Below are 15,649 nucleotides of genomic sequence, written 5' to 3'. Positions count from 1 at the left end.
GATCAGAGTTTCCCGGAACAGAAAGGTCAATACTAGGCTAGATGTAAAGGGATGTGTTGTCTTAAAAGGGTGTCATGACATGACCAATGAAATTTACTGGCTTACATTTTTTGGAGCTTCATTTTTATCTTCTTTGGGTAAATAATAATTATGTTCAAAGCGACATTATATTCAATGAAGTAAAAACGTATATTGACATCCTGTTTGCTCACGTTGCCATATGGCAACGGCATGAGACCACCGTGTAGTACGCTGTTATGAAGTTAGCGCACTAGACATTAAATAGCAAAAATAGTTGTAGCAAAAACAAAAACACAAGAAATTATGACTAAGTTTTACTTATGAATTATGTATCGATCTTTCTGTGTTCTGTGTGTAAAACTAAGTAATAAACAGGATTTTTAACATAATTCGGCACCCGTGTTGATAAATCACGCAAGTCAAAATATTTGTATTAAGTTAGTCACATTCAAAAACGGATAATTTGAAGTAATAACCCTACGCACATACACAATAACATACAAAAGTTACACATCAAGTTGTCTACAATTGTTTACATAATATATAATAAAGCAAACTAAACCTTACCGCCTTAATGATAGGTTCAGTTTACAATTTCAAAATCGTATCGAAATAATTTGATAATACGAACGCGGACGAAAGTTCCGCGCTAATAATGCGTCTTTGTCGTCAAAGTTGGAAAGCCATTCAGAATGATATAACACCACTGCCGTCAATTATAATACAAATATACAAAACTCTCCTGACGAACAGCACCAAGTTTTCACAGTCAGGCTGCGTCAAAAGAAAGTGGAACACGCGCCAGGAATTGTGAATGGTTTGTGCTTTAATTACACCTCCTTAGGGTTGGAAATGTTTTTGTTGGACACACAAATTATCTCGCTCGCTTTGTTATGCGATGAAATTATGAGTTTCACGTTCTTTTTTATGCTAGTGTAAGTTTTTAACGTGCACCAAATTTATAGATAAAATGAATAGATTTAATATCTGTGCAATTCAGGTGTCTTTTGGTAAAGTAACTTACATACCATACGGATATTAATACAAAAAAATGCTAACTAATAAATTTTAAAATTTCATTTAAAATCTAAGCAGAAGGTAATAAATTATATGCAAAAATTTCGGAGATTGGCAAAAAAAAAAACAATTAAAAATTGGTGTTCTGGTATAATTGCATTCATTTTTATTTAGTAATTTCTTCGTAGTCTTAATAAAGTATGGAATAAGCTGTTTCCAAGACGATATAAAATCAGTACTGTGAAAAAAATCGAGTACACATACCCACATACATAGTCGGCAAAGCTCTCCGTCTGGTATTGTAAGAGAATATATTATTTGACTTTGACTTTGAGTGGCACTGGTCACTTAAAATCGGGAAACCCGTACCCTCGTTTGTTCTTAAAATATCATAAAGACCGACACTTACTACCCGACTCCAAAGGAGCATAAAGGAGAGTTATCAATTTCCCCCGACCCAATGGCTAAAAAAGAGCACGATAGGCCCATTACTTTCATATCAATTGATTATGAAACATTTATTAACTTCATTTTAATTTAGGCAAACATGGGCGTAGTAATTTGTTTCAAGTTCAGTGCTATAAAGATCCCAGAATACTTAAACTTTCAAAATACGATCCAAGCTAAAATTGAAGTAACCTCTGAGAAGAAATGTTGCTAAGCCCACGTTCGTCCATTTAAAAGCAATCTCACGAATAGCTCGTATTTTATGAGACCAATCGATCCTATCCCAATTTGGGAAGTGCATTAGTACATAGTGATAGAAAATAGCACTTAACTTCCCTTTTAGGACTTTAACGCGACTTTGTACTATTAAAACACTCATTTAATGAACCACTTCATGGGATTTTGTAGTTTCTATTGTTCTAAGCATTTTTCAGGCGATACTTCTAACAATTACGATTCAAAAATTTTTATTCAAAGTAGGTTGTATCCTTACTACATAAAGCTTTTTAAAAATTCTTTTGAGTTTCGTTACACGTATGTATTCTACATTTTCTGGTATCATACTGTTGAAGAATATAAATATATTCTTATATATATAAACAACATAAAACTTACTAACTCTACTTTAACCGAGTAGTTGGCATAACAAGTGTATATTTGTTCCTGGTGTTAACATTGTGAATATCACAGTTTTTAGAAATTTCGCCACCGTCTCTATGTCTGGTTAAATACAACCTCCCTTATAAAAAAAACACCATTGTAACAGTAGTCATCGATTTAAAGTTTCAGACAAATAATATGTTTATTTATATACATAGATACAGTATCATGAATGTATTCAGAGGCAACAGTTTATATTTTCTTTTACATTCTTCTTTTATCCCATCGTTAGAACCTAGATTATAAATAGCTATAAATGAATAGCTGTTCGTTAGTCTCGTTAAAACTCGGGAACGGCTGGATAGATATGGCTAATTTCGGTCTTGAATTGTTTGACGAAGTCCAGAGAAGGTTTAAAAGGTGAATAAATATTAAAATGATCGGAATTAAGAAAAACAACAATTTTGTTTTTCCTTTGATGTGTCCCCCGTCGTTCAGAAATCAAATTGAATGAATAGTTCAAAGTGAATAACTAATTAGAATTTTTACATCTTTCTAACTTTCTCAGGAGGTAAAAATATAAACTTAATTTTAGCTAACTATAGTTGGTAGATTTACTACAGTTGTTAACTATAAATCAGATTATTTTTATGTAGATTGATAAATCTTAAGATTTGTCACAAATTAAAATTCATAAAAAAAAGCATTATTTTATTTATTATATACAGAAAAACGTCTGTCGGGTCAGTAGTGTTATAATAAAAATTTATTCAAAAACTGAAAATTCACATTACAAAAACATTCTGATCTGAAAATATTATATTATAATTTGGCAAGAAAGATTTAAAAAATGTCATATGACACATTCACTACACTGCTATCACTGACGTACAATATAAAACAAGGCTCACAATCACGCTCAAAGATCGTCTGAAGCAAACTCTGCCTACGCGTCTATTAGGCAGAGTTTTCTTCAGTTGTGTTTTGACCGCACTTTGAATACAACGCATTCAAAGCGCGGAATTACATATAATTTGCTCAAACAAAATAAATCGCCAACGAAATGTGCGACAGAGAAGTCCGTCTCTTCCGTTTCACATTTCGCACCATAATCAATGAGCATATACAATAGACTTTCAACATAACTGCCACGAAATATGGTGTTAAATAAAATAAAACCAGTGGGAGGATCCTCTGCACAGGATGCCGGCTAGATTATGGGGACTACAACAGCGCCTATTTCTACCGTGAAGCAGTAATGTGTAAGCATTATCGTGTTTCATTCTGAAGAGCGCCGTAGCTATTGAAATTACTTACATAATAATTGTGCCTCAAGGTGACGAGCGCAACTGTAGTGCCGCTCAAAATTTTTGGGTTTTTCAAGAATTCTGAGGGGCACTACATTGTAATGGGCAAGGCGTATCAATTACCATCAGCCGAACGTCCAGCTCATGTTGTTCCTTATTTTCATATTTTTTTTATTTGAATGAATGTTTTAATGTTACGTATATAACGCCGCTCGAACATTTTTGACAGTCTTTTAATAGTCGATTGAGACTCTAGTTCATGGTATTTTTATGGTACGTCAATGACTGCAATACATAATATAATAGAAGTAGAATGTCTGTTGATTTGTCACAATTATGTTTGAACAAAAAAAAATGTATTGATTGAGTAACGGTACATAAATAGATGAGAAACAATATATCCGGCGAACTTACTCAAAAATTGTTCAAATTGTCTATTCTATTCTAACTTTAACTTACTTCAATTCTAAGTTATTAGTTTAGCTCTATTTTAAACGTGAATTGGTCACATAGTCTGAAAATTACTTCGGAACTTGAGTCACAGAAATCGGAACTCGACATATGGCGCGGAGTCACCTGTGCTAACATGAACTTTCCGTACAGTTGATAGTTCAAGGAACCACGATCATACTCCGATTTTGTTATTTAAACTGTGATTATATTATACTGTATGAAATATCAAAGAGTATAAAAATGTATCCAACAGATGCATGAAAAATGTTTTTGGCCGTCAAAAATATGACTACACAATATTAGAAATCACATAAAATTTAATGTAGAGTTAAAACATTGATAGTAGAATATATATATATATCTAGTCTAGGTCAGCTAGTCTTTTATATATATATATATTCTATAGCAAACGTTGTATTGCCGATATTAAAATCACGATACAAAAGTAACTGTTGATCGTAGATGGGTGAAAATTTGAAGTTGTATGTATTTTTTAATGCTGATATAGAGCTTAATCAGCCTAGAAAAACTCTCTAACAAAATAAAGGTTCAATTGATTATATGAAACAAATTGCAGTCATTGATAGATTGACAGATGATGGCTGTAATCTTGTAAAAACGGAGAAAGCCGAAATCCACTACATTTTAAGCAACTGTTCCCTTGCAAACTTAGCCGGATTATACTTAGTCGCCTTAATGTTATAATAACTACTTCAAACTTATGTCAGATCACTGCACGTTTCATACTAAACTTAATTTCAATTTTTACTTAGGTAAACCCGCCTACTTTTACGTAGTATTATAATCCTCTTTGGAGTTTAAGTGAGAAAGACTGACAAGCAACGCCGTTTTATATTCCGATGAGGCATTGTGCCGCCGTTTAGTAATGTGGGATTGCGAAAAACACGTTCAGCCATAATTTTGATTCTCCGATCAGTTGGCGGCTTAATAATTAATGATAAAATGGGTAGAAATAATAATATTTCATCAAGTCATCCAACTTCTAACTGTCCAAGTCACGTTTACAACCGTGAAGTTACGATCATCAAGTCTTAACGATATTTCAGCTATCAACAGCATGAATCATTCATTGGCGTTTTGGGGCATTATTATTGCCCTCTTAAGGTGACCAAAATTGTGTTTTTTTTAAATCATCAACTGATTAGTGTACATGATGGTAAGCGAAAACATATCAGTACCCAGAAACTTAATGGAATTACGATGAAGAACTGAAACACTTAAACGCTGCGGTAAATTAACGGGATTACCATTTCAAACGCAGAAACATGGAAAAACCTATGCATACCTATCAGAATACTGACTGGGCACTGCCGCCTTAGCAAAATACTAGTCGTTAAGATGAAAAATCTTGAATATTTTGCTTTGAGGCTGACGAAACGCGTCTCTTCTGCGATTACGGCACACTAATACATAAACATAACACCACCCTTGGAAAATACACCTTACTTCCACGCCCTGGCCATTGCAATGCAGTGCCGCTCAGAATTATTGAAAATCACAAAAACTCTGAGCAGCACTACAACTGCGCTCGTCACCTTGAGAAATAAGTTGTCAAGTCTCATTCGCCCAGTAATTGCACTAGCTACGGCACCTTCAGGCTGAAACGCAGTAATGCTTACACATTACTGCTTCGCGGCAGAAATAGGCGCCGTTGTGGTACCCATAATCTAGCCGGCATCCAGTGCAAAGTAGCCTCCCACTGGTGTATGGAATGGCTCTATAGATAATATTAAAAAAAATAAAGTGGGAATATCATTTCACAAATCTGACGGAGCAACTGTCCGCTTAAATAAAAGACTTTTTTTTTATATATTTAAACATTAGAGGGCACTGTCAATCAGTTTTATTAAAACCCATTGAAGAGCAGCAAATACCACATAAGAAGCGTTATACTGTCTAGGACTTTGACGAGTACCAACCTATGTCCGAACCGAAAATATTGCTAAAAGGCAACCAAACGTCGTGTCGGATTAGATAAGTTAGTTAATGTTTTTAACAAATATTCAATGTAAAAAATGTTATATTATGTGTTATACTTATTGCTTTATTCAAATTACTAGCTGACCCGGCAAACGTTGTTTTGCCATATAAATTGTATTGATCTTTTGCTTGCTAGTTGATAAGAGATGGCGCTAGTTGTATTCATTAGTAACAATCACACTTCTTTTATATTTTGTATAATTCACACTATAGTTTTACAAATTATAGACTATTTGTTATTCTAGTGTGTAAGCTATATTAAAGTTTTATCAAAATCTATTCAGTAGATTTTGCGATAAAGAAGTTCAAACATACATCCAGACATACAAACCTTCACATTTATAATATTAGTAGGATATTTGATTTCTGCCTCACTTGTACAATAATCAAAGTTCAACTTACTTCAGATTCAATAGCGCAGGTCAAGCGATTTCATTGCGATTCAAGCGAGGTCATGAGTACTTGCTGCCAAAAATATTCAATTCCTTGTTTTAAAGTACAATACCATGCAAAACTACTACTTCAAATAAATGAAGAAAAATATCAAGTAACAAACAATATAAAACTGGACCAGAACAAGATATTAAAAAACTTCCTAACTGCAGTTCATACAACGCTGAAAGCTTTACACTTGCATAAATATAACTTGCACACTTTCAGCTTACAAAGGCCGTCCTTACTGGCACCACAGTACAGCAACAAACAAAGTGTCAAAAGGCGAGAAGAGTTTTTTAGAGGCAACGGCTTGATTTCTTTTTTATAACACTCCACTTTCAGAGAAAATTAAAAATAATTCTTACGCATCTAAATATACCTATTTGCATGTGTAGGCTGTTGAAATATAATATTATATTCTATATGTTTTTAATTATAAGTATATATTTACTAACGCGATAAATTGATATTTTATTATATATTTTTATAATCTGTGTTATTTTAGTGACCTTTTAATTAATTCGTGTGTTTAATTAATTAAAAGTTTTAACAGTCATTTGTCATGCTTTGTAGAATGTATTTATCATTTATTATTTGAGTTAAATAAGCAATCGATAAACTTACACAGCATAATATACAAATTCATCAAATTTTATCTCTAGTAATATATATAAGAAAATATACATATTATATATGTATTGTTATTTTTTCTCATTAGTTAATCTAGTATTGGTTAGAAACTCAACAGTATTACTCTTAGTACCAATCTTATATAAATGGCAAATATTACTCGATATTCTATTTTTTTAAAACTGTATCAGTAACTGAGCATTCCTCAACTGTGGTACATCACAGAGGATACAGAGAGGCATCGCATTAAACTTACAGACTTGGAAACACTTAGCCGATGCTTGCGATATCCTTTTACCGGTTAAAGTTAGTACTGTCTTGTAAAACACGATTGTTAGTACACATAAAAATAGATCTAAATTTTGCCAGTTAATTTGCGGTATTGTTTCTACTACGAATTCCCGGTCTTTTTCATAAACTAATATAAAAGCTGTTGATTCACATTGGACATCTGTTAGTGAATCTTTCAAATCAAGGATGCGGACTTCAAAGATAGAATATACTAGCGAACATGACAGCCCGGTAATGTGTGATCAATTTTGATTTGTCAATGTGTGCATTAGCTAACCTATTATGCGAGGCTAGACTATTCAAACCACAGACTACGCAGCCAATTCCAAGACTGGCTGTCCGTTTACGACTTCCCAATCAAAACCGGTTACTTTCCTTTTTCTATCATGCTGTATCTCCGTTAAAGACAACCTTCTCTCTTGATCGTCTATTTGTTTTACTTTTAATATCTATTATGTAGATATACAAAATCGCAGTTACGAGTGATTTCTATGTTCAACATAAAACGATCGACGTAAATGTTAGAAGATTCGTATAATCGTCTCAAGTGTTTTTGTGAGTTTTCGTTATTCGATAAAAATCAACACATTATAATATGCATAATATGCACTTCGTTAATAGTTTTAATCAATTGTTTATCGTGATACATTTACGCAGTCAGCAGCACAATTTAGACTGATTTATGTTTGGTGCATGTTCCGTGGTATTAGAAATGTACAATTGATTTCACAACAACGTAAATTGTAACAATGATAACACTTACTACTTAAGGCACTCAACAAACCGTTTATTTTGCACTATGTGAACTACAACGATTAAAATAGTAATTTGCTCTTGCTTAAAAACAATGATATTTACTACGAAACAATGAAATATTTGATGTTTAATACAGTTAGCAGATTGAAACGTGAAAAAATGTTCAAGATCGCTTCATCATCATCATCAGCCGGAAGACGTCCACTGCCGTACAAAGGCCTCCCTCAAAGATCTCTACGACCATATAGGTCCTGCGCTGCACCCATCCAACGTATTCCGGCGATCTTGACCGGATTGTCCATCCATCTTGTAGGGGGACTACTAATATTCCATCTACCGGTACGTGGTCGCCATTCGAGGACTTTTCTGCCCTACTGGCCATCTGTCTGTCGAACTATGTGTCCTGCCCACTGCCACTTCATTTTGGCTTATCAAAATCATTTGGGCTATATCGGTGACTTTGGTTCTCCTACCGATCTCCTCATTTATGATTCCATCTCGCAGGGATATTTACTCAAGGTCGCTTACTTCGATCAATTATTGATCCTTAGCTTACCTATTACTATCTATTTCAACCAGTATGGGGGTAAAAGGCATAACAGTCGCACCTCTACGGTTTCAATATATTACGAATGTTCTAATATAACTACCGTGCCCTTAATACTCCGTCGTTACGAAACATATAACATGATTTTACCAATTTATTTTAGACGCTAAACGCACGAGATAAATTTTGCCAGCCACAAATTTTTCTACCCATAAATTAGAGCTTGCTGTTAAAAACTGAACTTTATTACGTCGGAATAATTTCAGCAGCCCAATTTTGTACATGTAAACAACTTTATATTCTATTCTATAGCACTAGAGCTGCTTTTCCTGTGCTATTAGAAGTGCATTGTACAATAAAATAATAATTTGTATTTTATGACACCCCCCGGTGCAAGTTAAATGAGCCATTTCTTGTACAATGTGTGGTTTGTTTAATGTTTTAGTTTTTTGGTTGAGAGGATTAGGCAATTTATTTTGGGCCTTACAAACAATAATGTCAAGTGTTTAAGCCAATTAGTAGTTAGCTTTGTTACTATTCAGAAAAAGAGTGACAAAACTGGAATAATCTTCCTATTATTACTAGCTGACCCGGCAAACGTTGTTTTACCATGTAAATTACTATTCGTGTTAGCGTGACTATAATTTAATATAGCCTTTCTCCATAAATGATTTTGATACTGTTTTCGTAAAAAACAAACAAAATAAATTATAGTTTGAAAAAAATACGGTCTGATTGTCTCATTTATCTTTTTCGGTTTTGGTTTTAAGAAATTTAAGAAAATGTATTGAAGTAGGCGTTACTTTGCGGAAATTCATAATTATACAAGTGATTTGAGTTTTCTTTAGTGTTAATTCCACCAATATTTGTCTTTAAGCAATTCGACATGTGTTTTGCCTCTACACGGAGCATCCTCAGGACTTGTTGACTCGCCAAAATCTGGCACGAGACTGAGTCTGAGTCTCGAATTTCTCACGTGTCAAATTGTTTACAGACAAATATTGGCGGAATCAACACTAAAGAAAACTCAAATCATTTGGATTCAAGACATTCACATAAAAATATACATGAAACATAAATAAAATAAAACATTATTTTAGGTTTTAACGAATATGCATTCAAACAAACAAAATGTACAATTACAACAAATTAAGATACATATAATAACATCAACGCAATGCTTTTTGCGGATTTAAATACACAAATTAAAGTTTGTACTAAAATTCGTGAACGATGCGGGCCTCGAACCCGGGTTCTATCGGTTTATGTACGAGCTCTCTACCAGGGTCGGACGGTTGGCTCAGTGTTTTGCATTTTGTTAATTTAAACCCAGAAGTGAGGCATATTAAGAAATAACAAATTGTTTTCTATACAATTAGCATTAGTATGTCGAAATTGTTGTCATATTGTGAGGGATACTTTTCAGGAATTGTATTAAAAAAAAACTTTAAGCACTGATTTTGTTTAGTGATGATTGATTTTACCATCAAGTAAAGGATGTATGAAGGCATATTAACACCACAAACATAAATAATTTTTTTTTTACAAAAAACAACCGACTTTAAAAACACTATTCCAAAACAATAGATAATATAATATGCACTAAAAAGTATAAAAAATATTGCGTATTTTTATACAATCTAACTAATTCATCTAATTCTAGTTACGATTATTGTTTTTTTTGGAGTCGGTGTCATCAAAGATAGCTTTGTAACTACATACATAGTTATAGTTTTTCTTGTGTATTAACCCCAAATATTAGTATATTTGGGGTTAGCGTTAGCGTAAACGATGGTTGAATAAAAACAAACTACGTTTAAAAAAAACCGACTTCAAAAACGGAAAAGTATGAAATAACTAAAAATTTATTAAACACCTCTTATCTAAACCTTTACCTTTGAATTACGTAAATCGGATCATAAATCTCAGAGTAATCGATGTACATACATAAAAAAAATACCGATCGAATTGATAACCTCCTCCTTTTCGAAGTCGGTTAAAAATAAAGCTAGAGAAATATTAACCAAGGATTAAATTAAAGCTGAAATTATTCAAATTGCTAACAAGTACGCATTCAAAAACAATACAGCGGTTAACTAACCAATGTATTCATAGACAGGAGAGCTAGCAAATTAGTCGACATTCCCCGCAAACATCCCCAGAGATCCGGTAACCTGTATGTATACTTATGAAATAGGCAAGTTTGTCTCTGCATAAACCTAGCTAACAAGTAAATGAGTTAACGGTTTAATCAATGTTATGTTTGTAAAGTGATAACCCTCACTTCTAGGATTAATACACAAATAAAATTTGAAAAACAAAATTTTATGAACGATGCCGGATTCGAACCCACGACCTCCGGCGTTCCGTGCCGGTGCTCTAACCAACAGAGCAAACCGTTCGTTCATAAAATTTTGTTTTTCAAATTTTATTTGTGTAGTTTATGATTTCAACAACAGTATGCTGGTATATTCTACTATTGCATTCTATAAGCTTGTTTCAGAGGCCATCACAGTCAATTTTGCCGATAGCCAGTTGTTAAATCCAGTTTTGCAATAATCAATATAATCAAAACGCCTACTTTGACCGAATCCTACTCCGCCTTAGTTTGTACAATCATCAGCTTTGTTTGTAAAGAACTTACACACAAGCGGTCTTGTATTGTGCAAAATATAGCACTTTATTCCTTTAAATACTTCTGTAAAATAAACTACAAAAGGCTAATTTGTAATATTTTGCTTATTTTAAATTTTGTGATATTTTTTGTTATTAATTTATTTTATTAATTTATCTCGATTATAAGGCCACTGGGAGTGATTCCTTTAGTGTTGTTGGAGAATGTCAGCAGCGGTGATCACTTCACATAAAATACCGATAAACGGACAGCGAGTCCTAGTAATACGGTCCCCTTGGTAACCCTTCTGTTACGATATTAACAGACGGATTAAAGTGACGAACCCTTGTTCATAGCTGCAGAAGCCACCTCTGGGGAGCCGATATCTTGTTTCTCTTAAACACTGTCATCCACAATACCGGGTTAAAAACCAAGTGATTTAATATAAGTATTATGTAAAACTGATTAGACACACATCCTTATTTCCTTACTTAGATAACTAATATGTCTAGATAGTGCCTCTTGAAACAGAAACAGAAAATATGCCAGTTCATTAATTTAGTAAGACAAGCTCCGTCTTACACCCTTGATTTGTATACCACTTTATGTTAGTGTGCGTGTATTGCTCAAACACATAGGTTAACATTCAACCTCAATTTTTTTCGACGTTTTCACAGCTGATGTGATCTAAGATTTCACGTATATGGCTAAATAAATATAAAAATCAACTTAAGTAGATGCGAGAGGTACCCGAAAAGTCTTTCTACAACCTACTTTAGTTCATGGTTTGTCAATAATAGGTTCGTACCAAATCTAAGTAGATTGGAAGATAAACACGAGCTGTGATGCAGTAGTATAGTATGTACTAGTACTCACATATCCATACACGTATCCGTCTAAGGTATTTAAGTTGCTCTCATACTGCATCTAACGACTTGATCGAATCATACATACCTGAAACAAATAAAACCTCTGTTAATTTTTTTTATTATTATTAATTAAGCTTAAATGAAATTATCGGTGACCCAGTGCTCTGTGAACGGCTGGATCACTTGGCGTTGCGTAGAGACGTCGCTTCATTGTGTGTCTTCTACCGCATTTATCACGGGGAGTGTTCCGAAGAGCTGTATAACCTGATTCCCGCCGCCGAATTCCACCTTCGCACAACACGCCACAAATTAAGATATCATCCCCACCATCTGGATGTATGGCAATCCTCCACAGTGCGGTTTTCAAGGAGCTTTCTTCCTCGTACTACAAAGCTGTGGAATGAGGTTCCTTTTGCGGTGTTTCAGGGACGATTCGACATGGGTACCTTCAAAAAAAGCGCGTACACCTTCCTTAAAAGCCAGCAACGCTCTTGTGATTCCTCTGGTGTTGCAAGAGAATGTGAGCGGCGGTGATCACTTAACACCAGGTGACCCGTACGCTCGTTTGTATTTGTATTCCATAAAAAAAAAAAACTAAATAAAAGTACCTTATTTAATTTTTTTTAACATCATGATTACGAACAACAATAAATGTGTTCATTTCAATGAGAGGGATAGAAAGAATACATTGTCAATATTCACGATTGACGACGCCGCCATGTATATAGTTCATTAGTTACATTTGTTCACAATCAATCACAATTGACAGACTCATTCGGTGGCTTTTAGCTTTTTCTCTGATTTGGGATCCATCATAATGTTGATATCTTAATATATATATATATTACATGACACGTTGTTTGTCCGCGATGGACTCCTAAACTAATGAACGGATTTTAATACTTCATGGAGTGCAGTTTGGTCCAACTTGAGAGATAGCATAGTTTTTATTTCGATTGATCCCATAATTTTTTTATTTTTAATATTTGTTTTGTATGGACATATTTTCTATGAGATAATTTAGTGACGCACGGTTTGACAGTTCCGCTGTGAAACAATTTCATTATAACAATAGGGAGCATTTTTTACGAAATAATTCTTGCTGTTTTCAAATATTATTGGCAAATTCCTACAAAATAGTATTTTTTTATTATTTACAGAACAACGTCTGTCTGGTCAGCTAGTAGTTATATATATTTAAAGTTATTTGCTTTTTTATGACGATAACTATTAGATGCTTGTGAGCGCGCCATCTTGACACTCAATTGCCTCTTTAAAATTTTGTACAATACTCTTTGTGTTATTTTACAATGAAATGAATTAAATACAAAATACTTACTGATGACGCAGAGTAGGGATGGTACTTACGTATTAACTGATGATATTATTATTGTGTATATCCCAGTCCCCAATCCCAATATCCCAGAGTGTTTCTCATTTCATTTAGTATTATTTATACAAAATTTTACTACACACCCTGGCATTTAATTTTCAATTATTAGCACAGTTTAACAGATCATGTGGCACGTCAACGTCACACATTGTTCGGGATTGGCTTGAGATCGCCCAGTTTAGCGTAGTAAAAGATGCCGCACTTTGCGACTACGCCTGCGGTATCTACTTGGAGCGCAGCGGAGACCAATCCTTAATCTAAGTTTTTATTATTACCATGAAGATTTACTGATATCATATTAAATGGCTTAACATTTGCACAATAGATTATACATAATTAATTTTGATAGAAACTCATAGTTCATAACTTAATTCTGGGGAGCAGTTTGCAGCACCAAGAAAATGTGAGCCCATACACAATGGCTTCACAACAAAAGCCTTCGCACCGTAACCGGAAGAGTCTCGGTACCTGCAAAGCGGAAGTGTGACCCAATAACGACTCCCGCGCCACCTCGGGAGCCTTTTTCGCGAAAACAAATAAGTACGTGTTCAGTTTTAAAAGTAACAATAAGCATGTTACATAATTTTAAAAGAAAATTAAAAATATTTATCCGAAATACATCACTCATAAGAATTCTAACGTACTTTGACCATCCTAGTATCATTATATAAAAAAATTAACATTAAAATTAATATTTAATTATATTTAAAAATTATTAAATTAAATAAAGGAGTGCCATTTGAATTAATCATGTAATTCCACGCATCCAAGTATTTTAAATAATAAAATATATGTCACGCACACCACACAACTGTGACGCAACAAGCATATGACGGTAATCAAATAATTTCCAAAAGAAATAATATTTAAAAATGAAACTATAAATGTTTTAACCGACTTCAAAAGCTTAAAAAGTATAAAAGCACTATCAACGCGTCGTCTAGGTGTACCTGCTGTGTACATTTGGCTTGGCACTGACTTAAACCCTATCAATATATCATACAAATAATTGTATTTTATTAAAATTAAAGGCAAGGAAAATGGTTTACAACTTCTGGAAACGGCGTATGCCGATCTTTGCCTCCAAAACTAGACGGACTTCCCCTATTTTAATGAATTAAGTAGTCATAGTATGGCAAAGGAGAATGGGACTTTTGGGCCTGATGGTTAACAAGTTGAAATGTACTTTAAAAATAAGGGTATATTTTAACGATGTAAAATACAAAAAACTAGCTCATTTTGCAATCTACAAACCGAAAAAACATTAAAATAAAAAAAAACGATTAAAATGACGTAATCGAATGAATATATAATCGATTAAAATAACATTAAGATCCAGTTGTTTTATTTCAATAATATTAGTAAGGTGCATAGTTTATGTTGGAATTATTATTATGAATAAAATATATTATTTTCTCAGTAAAAAAACAGAACTGAGCAATTATTTTATTATCAATAAATCGATTTACATAACAAATCGATACTAGTGAAATACTTGTTCCTCAACGCTAACTTCACTTTGACAATGACAGTCTGACAGATCATTTCGTTTCTTCGTCATTGTCACTTCGTTTCTTGTTGTATTCGTTGAGTTACCGACTTGTCAACTACCTACCCAATTGAATTCCAAGGAAAGTAATTGTCTCTAGCAGTCTGTTTTACAGTTCATGTATGAGCTAATGAGTTTATATTATTCTTATCTGAGCAAATAAAACTATCTTTTAATTTAGGTATACTATATTATATTATCTAATTATCAATTGTCTTATATTATAATGCAAAAAAATGTCGTTACAGTAGTAGATAGGTACGAGCATACGTAAATAGGTAGGTATTTTTTACTAAAACAAAAAACAAGATTGGTACCCATCTAATATAAGTATGTGATAAATCCTTAGCAGCTAGGCGTTTAATAAACCTAGAATAGATGAGCTGTCAACATATAATTTAAGACATAACCTCATTCACAGCTCCTAGATTGACAAATCTTGCTAAATTTTCAGTTATGGATTATTTAAATGTTATCTTTTAGATGGTGCTACTTTCATCTTGTTATCACTTGGGCCCAGGAATGTATGGAAGCGTTTCAATCTCATTTCTAAATTAAGGAAAACAAGATTAATCTATTACTTTTCCAGATCTGTGACTGCGACGTCACACTTAAACACATCTAAGAAATCTCTTTAAAACAACAATGTCGCAATGTCTTTAAAACAACAAATACTGAAGTCGGCGTACTAAATAGATTCAAACAGATCCCCACTTTAA

At 33.4% G+C, this 15,649-nt stretch overlaps 1 protein-coding gene across 1 annotated transcript in view; it reads right to left on the bottom strand.

Annotated features, from left to right (window-relative positions):
• Positions 1 to 15,649, bottom strand: part of LOC126975575 (dystrophin, isoforms A/C/F/G/H) — a 657,038-nt gene that overhangs the window by 241,917 nt on the left and 399,472 nt on the right. The gene's annotated exons all lie outside the window — the stretch shown is intronic.

Source organism: Leptidea sinapis, chromosome 36 (assembly GCF_905404315.1).
Source record: "Leptidea sinapis chromosome 36, ilLepSina1.1, whole genome shotgun sequence".
Lineage (NCBI taxonomy): Eukaryota > Metazoa > Arthropoda > Insecta > Lepidoptera > Pieridae > Leptidea > Leptidea sinapis.
The sequence above is the reverse complement of the archived record's forward strand: the minus strand, read 5'-3'. Positions and strand labels throughout refer to the sequence as shown.